Source organism: Mus pahari, chromosome 3 (genome assembly GCF_900095145.1).
Source record: "Mus pahari chromosome 3, PAHARI_EIJ_v1.1, whole genome shotgun sequence".
Classification (NCBI taxonomy): domain Eukaryota; kingdom Metazoa; phylum Chordata; class Mammalia; order Rodentia; family Muridae; genus Mus; species Mus pahari.
Window position 1 is genome coordinate 2,996,750 of NC_034592.1, and position 7,442 is coordinate 3,004,191.

Below are 7,442 nucleotides of genomic sequence, written 5' to 3' on the forward strand. Positions count from 1 at the left end.
AAAAAAAAAGATAACAAGCTCACCATAAGAGGGGCTGCTTGGCCCCTTCTCACTCTCTTACTCTCTCTCCTCGCTCTCTTACTCTCTCTCCTTGCCCTCTTACTCTCTCTCCTTGCCCTCTTACTCTCTCTCCTTGCCCTCTTACTCTCTCTCCTCGGTCTCTTACTCTTTCTCCTTGCCCTCTTAAGCTTTTACTTTCCCTACTCTCCCTCTTTTTCTCTCTTCCCTTACTTTCTCTCCTTGCTCTCCCTCTAACCTCTTATACTCTAGCCTTTCCTCTTTCTCTCTCTCTTTTCCCCTACCCTCCTCTTGACCATGGCAGGTCTCTCTCTTTCTACCTTTTCTCTTTCCCCCTGATTTTCTACAATAAAGCTCTAAAACCATAGACTGTCTCTGTTCATCAAGCCCACTGTGTTTGGACAGTGGGATAGGCTTTCTCCTGTGAGCCGTGCCTAATCTCCTGTCAGAGGCTCTCCTGTGCTCTAGCCAAGGACCAGACTTAGGTCTCTTGCCTGCATGGGAACCTCTCTCCCTCTGCCCTCTCTCCCATAACTCTGGGGCTGAGGGTTTTGACCCAGGGACCCTGGTATCGGGAGGCTGTCCCTTGTCCACCCACCCCTGATGAGTGAGGTCAGTAGCTTCACACAGCCAGATGCCCACCTCGGGCTGAGTGGAAAGAGTCTGGCAGTCCTCCCACATCTGCCTGCCCAGAGCACAGAAACTCTGGCCTGGAGCGGGCTCTCTCCTCCTCCCTCTTCCCCTACACCCCACAGCCCCACACAGGTCACCAACTATCATTGATGGAAGTAAGGGCAGGAACTTAAGACAGGAATTCAAGGCAGAAACTGAAGCAGAGTCCATGTCCTGCTTTCTTAAACATCCCAGGACTATTTGCCTGAGGATGGCCTCACCTACATGGACTTTGCCCTCCTACATCAGTCATCAACTGTCAATCAGGAAAATTTGACCATAACCTTGCCTATGGGCAATGGTATGGAGACACATTCTAAATTTAGTTTCCTATTTCTTGATAACTCTAGCTTATATAAATCCAACATACATCCAACCAGTACACTGCTACTGGTTGCCTTACATTCTCCTTCGCCTTAGCCAGTTTCTGGTCTCCCTTGTTGTCATCTTTTAGCTTATGTAAATACAAAGAGTTGTGGAATAAAGAATGAGTGAGATAATTTAATAAAATATAATGTTCTGAAATCTTATCATATTGTGGGATTATCTACAAGTACTTGTTAAACCCTACAATCTCAAGATTCTGTTCTATGTCCCAAGATTTTAATGTGGTAAGAGGGTGGTATGGGGAGGCTGCATATTATCTTTGAACAGCAATTAATTATTATCACTAGGTTTGGGAGCTGACCATTTCATGTTTTTGGTCTCAGAACACATATGAAGGTTGGATTTTTCAATAATTTTTTAAAATGGGTACAGCTTTTACAAGAATTTGGGCCTGACAACATCTACTGCCATGTGGAATACTGACTTCCTATAAAAAAGAGTTTCATGCTAGGTAAGAGAGAGCCAGTAATCAATGTAATAAATAAAGAAGAGAAGCAAGAGGATCCAGCTATGGTGGCACACAGCTGTCACCCAGCACTTAGGAGACAGAGGCTCTGGGATTGCTGGCATTGCCTCAGAGCCCAGCTTTTGTCGTGAAGGCTGGATATCCAAACTCAGCTCCTCATGCTTCTGTTGCAAGCCTGTTACTGACTGAGGCGTCGCCCAGCTCTGTTTATTTAGTTTTCACTTCACATATAATAATTGTTTCCACAGAATAAAAATGTTTTTGGAGGCAGGAAATTAAATCTATATTTAAAATAAAAATCTGAATTGAATCTGATTATCAGCCAGGTTTTGGACTTACAAGCATGAGGGTACTTTGGGAAAAAATTTAGAAGACACTTTTTGAAGAGCCAATAGCCTTTAAGATGACATTTGTTAAGGGACAACAGACTACAAGCTAACAGTTGCAAAGGGGGCTGCTTTGTACTTTCTGGTCTGTGTATCTTTGATTCTATGGATTCCTAGCATTTCCCCCTTTCCCTTCATGGTCCCTCTTATCCTTCCTGTTGGTGATTTTCTTCTAGGCCTTCTGCTATTCCCTTTCTTGCTGATGGCTGTAATAAAGAATGTAGTTTCCCAAGCTGTATGATACCCCTGGAACTCTGCTTACATATAGTTTTTATTAGGTTAGGGAAGAGAGTTTTTAATCTAGTCTTACATAAAATTACCTAAGTAACTGAGTACCCAAGTCTGGGGTCCAATGTTCATGTTTTCCTAAGAGATTTATTGATACTTATATAAAGATTTTCAAAAATTGAGAAAAATATTTCTTCCTTATCATTGATGGATTCGGTTTTGCAATGATATGAAATCTTATTTCCCCTCCATGCTGGGTCTTAGCACAAGCATGTCCTACTACTGAACTCTGCCAAACTGAGATATTTTACAGTCTAGCATTGTTGATGAGTCTATATTGATGCAATAATCTATGTTTATAGTCTCTAAAGAGAAACAGATAGCAACAATAAAAGAACAAAGCCTGGTGAGATTGCTCGGTGGGTAAAGGCTCTGGCTGCCAACTTTGAAGACTTGAATTCCGTCTTTGGGACTCACGTGTATGCTTCAACCCCCCCAGACACATACAAAACAAATAAATGAAATGTTAAGAATACCACCACACAATGCAGTCTTTTGTGCCATGAAAACTGAGTGGTGTGGGTAGGCTCTATCTCCTTTGGGATAGACAGTTCCCATGAGCTAAAAACTTTGAATTTTCTTTTGTTATTCCTTTTTCATCTATATGGTTCCAAATGTTTTGTGATAAACTGTGTTCTTGCTGACAAACACTTACATAGACTTTTCAGTTTTCAAACTATGCCACAGACGATACTGAGCAAAATCCTCTTACACTTGATTTGTTTTCCAAGTTAGATAAAATTAGATTGTGAATATTTTAACAAAATCATTTTAAAACCTGTAAGTATTTTTGAATGGCTGTCTAATTGAAGGGAAGAGTAATGAGATGCTTGTTTTTTTTTTTTTTTTTTTTGTGGGATTTATACTTGAATCTTTCCTCAAACCTGGAGCTCTTCCCTGGGTCAGGTGTTACGTTGCTGATTGGGAAGAAAATATATGCATAACAGCCTTTCTGTTCTTGGAGGGTGCATCCAGGAATAAGACTGAGGTACCTTATGTGCAGTCTAGTTGAAATCAGACCGACATGAATGACACAAATATTATGAAATGCTTATTAGAGCAGAATCACAAAGTTATTAGAAAATGATTATATTATTACATAGTGTTACTACTCATAGTTATCACAGATTCAAATAGCTGAGAGCCCAATGCAGACTGAGTGTAAAGAGCCTTTATGCATGACTTTTTCCCCATGTCTTGAGTAAAGGGCAGGAATAGAGGGATGTTATCACAATGGAAGACATTCGGATACAGGGAAGGGATCAGAGACGGTAGGGAGAGCTTCTGCATAGGGACAGGGTCAGGTATCTTCCCACTCATAACAGAAATAAGGACTTAGCCTGGAGGGGTGATAGGAGTCCTTCTGGCATCCAGTTTCCTTTGTTACCTAGGACAATTGGCACATGGAGGTCTGAATGACACATATCCCCTATAGGCATAGTTGGTTCCCTGTTAATGGTGCTGTTTGGGGGATGCCATGGAATTTTTAGGAGGTAGGGCCTTGCTGGAGGGAGTACTTCTCTGGGGCAGGCTTTGAGAGTTCATGGTATCAGTATCATCCCATCTCCATTTCCTCTTTGTTTTGTAAAAGTGGTTGATGATGTGAGCTCTTTGTGCCTCAATCCTGCCATCTGACACCAGACGTCCCTCACCATTATGAGCTCTCCCCTCTGCAACCACAACCAACATAAATTTCTTTTTCCATATGTTCCTTTGGTCACAATGGTTTTTGTTTTTAAATAAGAAGAAAATGTTTAATCAATTTTTGTACTATTTGAAGATTGCAATGTGTGGATATTTTTCTTTTTTAAAAAATTAATTAATTAATTAGTTAATTAATTAATTATGTTGTATCCTGATCACAGCTTACTGTTTCTCCTCTCCTCCCAGCCTCCCCTCTCTTCTTCTCTCCCCTTCCCTCTATTGCATTTACCCATTCTCCTCAGCAAAGGGAAAGCCTCCCTAGGATATCAATCAGCCTTGAATATAAAGTTGCAGTAAGACTAGGTATATCTTCTCCCATTGAGGCCAGACAAGGCAGTCCAACTAGGAAAAGGGATCTAAAGGCAGGCAACAAAGTCAGAAACAGTCCCTGATCCAGCAGTTAAGAGTTCCACATGAAGACCCAGCTGGACAACTGTTACATATATGCAGAGGACCTAGGTCTGTCCCATGTAATCTTTCTGGTTGGTGGCTCAGTCTATGTGGGTCCCCATGGGTTAGTTGATTCTTTGGGTTTTCTTATGGTGCCCTTGACCTCTCAGGCTTCTTCAATCCTTCCTCCCTTTCTTTCACAGGAGTCCCCAAGGTCTGCCTAATGTTTCGCTGAGAGTCTCTGCATCTGTTTCTACCAGATGCTAGGCTCCTTTTTGCAAGTATAGCCAAATATAATTAATAGTATCATGGGTGAGTGTTTCTTATGATATGGGTCTCAATTAGGTCAATTATTGGTGGAAATTCCCTTAATTTCTGTTCCAATGGGTGTGCATATCTTGTAGGCAGGACAAATTGTGGGTCTTAGGTTTTGTGGCTGCATTGGTGTCCCAATACCACTAGAAATCTTGACTGGTTATAGGAGATAGCCAGTTTAGGCACCATGTCCCTCATTGCTAGGAGATTTTGCTAGGATTACCATCATAGTTTCTTGGGAGTTTCCATTGTTATAGATTTCAAGCTCATCCCAGAGATGCATTCCCATCCCATTCCAGTTGTTTCTTCCAGTACTCTCTCCCTTTGTCCTCACTCCACTTGATCCCTGCTGCCCTTGCCCCCTCCCCAATCCAGTCACCTCTCTCCATCTACCATAGATGTCTATTCTATTTTCCATTCTCAATGAGATTTAGGTGTCCCTCACCTTGTTTTTTTGTTACTTAGGTCTGTGAATTGAAGCATGGTTATTCTACACTTTGTGGTTAATACTCACTTATAAGTGAGTACATACCATGTTTATCTTTCTGGGTCTGGGTTACCTAACTCAGCATGATATTTTCTAGATCCATCCAATTGGCTGAAAATTCCATGATGCCATTGATTTTGATGGCTAAATAATACTCCATTGTGTAAAAATGTGCATTTCCTTTATCCACTCTTTGGGTAAGGGACATCTAGGTTGTTTACAGTTTTGGGCTATTCTGAATAAACCCGTTGTGAATATAGTTGAACGAGTGTCCTTGTGGTATGGTAGATCATCTTTTGGATATATGCACAGGAGTGGCATGCTCAGTCTTAAGACAGAACTATTCCCAATTTCCTAAGAAACTGCCAAATTGATTTCCAGAGCAGTTGTACAAGTTTGCACTCCCACCAGCAATGGAGAGTGTTTCCTTTACTCCACAACCTTGACAGCACGAGCTGTCACTTGAGCTTTTGATCTCAACTATTCTGGCAGGTATAAGATGGGTCTCAGAGTAGTTTTGATTTGCAGTTCCCTAAAGACTAAGGACCATGAACATGTGTTTAAATGCTTCTTGCCTATTAGAGTCCTCTGTTGTGAATTCTCTTGGTCACAGGGTTTTATCACAGCAACAGAACAGTACCTTGTAGACCATATAGAGCAATGCTAAACTTACATCTAAATTTTAACATTTTGTAAATTCTTAAAAGCCAATGGAGGAAATAAGTCATTGTTTTATCTGAAAAATGCCATAGATTCGAGTAGGGGAGTAGAATTATTACACTATATTTAGATGTTTTCTTAATGTAGAGAGATTTTTCTGCTGGTTCTAAGGATAAAGGGGGATAGTCTATAGTTGGCACACTGAAGGAAGCTACAAAAAGGTAAAGATATTTGTTAGTGAGCTGCAGATGAGCTTTTATTTTGTATTTTGTATTTTTTTTTTTACTCTTTTTGTATTAGATATTTACTTTATTTACATTTCAAATGTTGTCCCCTTTCCGGGTTTCCCCTCTGAAAACTCCCTAGCCCCTCCTCCTTCCCCCTGCTCACCAACCCACCCACACCCACTTCTTGGCTCTGGCATTCCCCTACAGTAGGGCATAAAGCCTTCACAGGACCAAGGGCCTCTCTTCTCATTGATGACCAACAAGGCCATCCTCTGCTACATATGAAGCGGGAGTCATGAGTTGCTTTTTGGTTGGTGGTTTAGTCCCTGGGAGCTCTGGGGATACTGGTTAGTTCATATTGTTGTTTGTTCTATGGGGCTGCAAATCCCTTCAGCTCCTTGGATCCTTTCTCTAGCTCCTGCATTGGGGACACTGTGGTCCAATGGTAGGCTGCAAGGATCCATCTCTGTATTTGTCAGGCACTGATGGAGCCTCCCCAGAGACAGCTATAACAGGCTTCTGTCAGTAAGCACTGTTGGTATCCACAAAAAGGATCTGGGTTTGGTGATTGTATATGGATGGGATAAATCCCCACGTGAGGCAGTCTCTGGATGGTATTTCCTTCAGTCTCTGCTCCACACTTTGTCTTTGTAACTCCTTCCATGGACATTTTGTTCCTTCTTCCAAGAAGGATCAAAGTATCCACACTTTGATCATCCTTCTTCTTGAGTTTCATGAGCTTTGTGAATTGTATCTTGGGTATTCTGAGCAGCTGGGCTAATACCACTTATCAGTGAGTACATACCATGTGTGTTCTTTTGTGACTGGGTTACCTTATTCAGGATATTTTCTAGTTCTATCCATTTGCCTAAGAATTTCATAAATTCATTGTTTTTAATAGGTGAATAGTACTCCATTGTACAAATGTACCACAATTTCTGTATCCATCCCTTTGTTGAGGGACATCTGGGTTCTTTCCAGGTTCTTGGTATTATAAATAAGGCTGCTATGAACATAGTGGAGCATGTGTCCTTATTACATGTTGGAGCATCTTCTGGGCATATTCCCAGGAGTGGTATAGCTGGGTNCTCAGGTAGTACTANNTCCAATTTTCTGAGGNACCNCCAAACTGATTTCCAGAGTGGTTGTANCAGCTTGNAATCCCACCAGCAATGGAGGAGTGTTCCTCTTTCTCCACATCCTCACCAGCATNTGCTGTCACCTGAGTTTTTGATTTTAGCCATTCTGACTGGTATGAGATGGAATGTCAGGGTTGTTTGATTTGCATTTCCCTGATGACCAAGGATGTTGAACATTTCTTTAGGAGTTTCTTGGTCATTCGAGTTTCCTCAGTTGAAATTTTTTTTTTTTTTAGCTCTGAACTCCATTTTTAATAGGGTTATTTGGTTCTTTGGAGTCTAACTTCTTGAGTTCTTTGTATA